Here is a 962-nt window from a genome sequence, read left to right as displayed (position 1 = left end):
CTCAATTCCCTGGTGGATAAGGTAGGGATGAGCACTGGAGGGTTTTCTGGAGGGATTTTTTGGCTCTGCTCAATTCCCTGGTGGATAAGGTAGGGGTGAGCACTGGGGTTTTTTTCAGGGGGAAAGGAGGGTCTGGAGGGATTTGCTGGCTCTGCTCAATTCCCTGGTGGATAAGGTCGGGATGAGCTCTGGGGTCTTTTCTGGGGGAAAGGAGGGTCTGTTTTTTTTGGCTCTGCTCAATTCCCTGGTGGATAAGGTCGGGATGAGCGTTGGAGGGTTTTTGGGGGAAAAGGAGGGTCTGGATTTGCTGGCTCTGCTCAATTTCCCTGATGGATAAGGTGGGGATGAGCTCTGGGGGGGTTTCTGGGGGAAAGGAGGATCTGTTTTTTTTGGCTCTGCTCAGTTCCCTGGTGGATAAGATAGGGATGAGCACTGGAGGGTTTTCTGGCGGAAAACCTGACCTGGTGGATAAGGTCAGGATGAGCACTAGAGGGTTTTCTGAAGGGATTTTTTGGTTCTGCTCAATTCCCTGGTGGATAAGGTAGGGATGAGCATTGGAGGTTTTTTTGGGGGAAAGGAGGGTCTGGATTTGCTGGCTCTGCTCAATTCCCTGGTGGATAAGGTAGGGGTGAGCACTGGGGGGTTTCGGGGGGAAAGGAAGGTGTCCCAGGAAGGATTTTTTGGTTCTGCTCAATCCCTGGTGGATAAGATAGGGATGAGCACTGGAGGGTTTTCTGGCGGAAAACCTGACCTGGTGGATAAGGTCAGGATGAGCACTGGAGGGTTTTCTGGAGGGATTTTTTGGCTCTGCTCAATTCCCTGGTGAATAAGATAGGGATGAGCTCTGGGGGTTTTTGGAGGGAACAGAGGATCTGGAGGGATCCACTCAATTCCCTGAGATGAGGGGCAGCCGCAGGAAGTCGGGCTCTGCTCCCACAGAGCAGTGACAGGAGAAGAGGATG

Source organism: Malurus melanocephalus, unplaced genomic scaffold, assembly GCF_030028575.1.
Source record: "Malurus melanocephalus ecotype Western Australia unplaced genomic scaffold, MMel_1.1 scaffold_1313, whole genome shotgun sequence".
In the NCBI taxonomy this organism is placed as follows: Eukaryota; Metazoa; Chordata; class Aves; order Passeriformes; family Maluridae; genus Malurus; species Malurus melanocephalus.
This window is presented reverse-complemented; position numbering follows the sequence as displayed.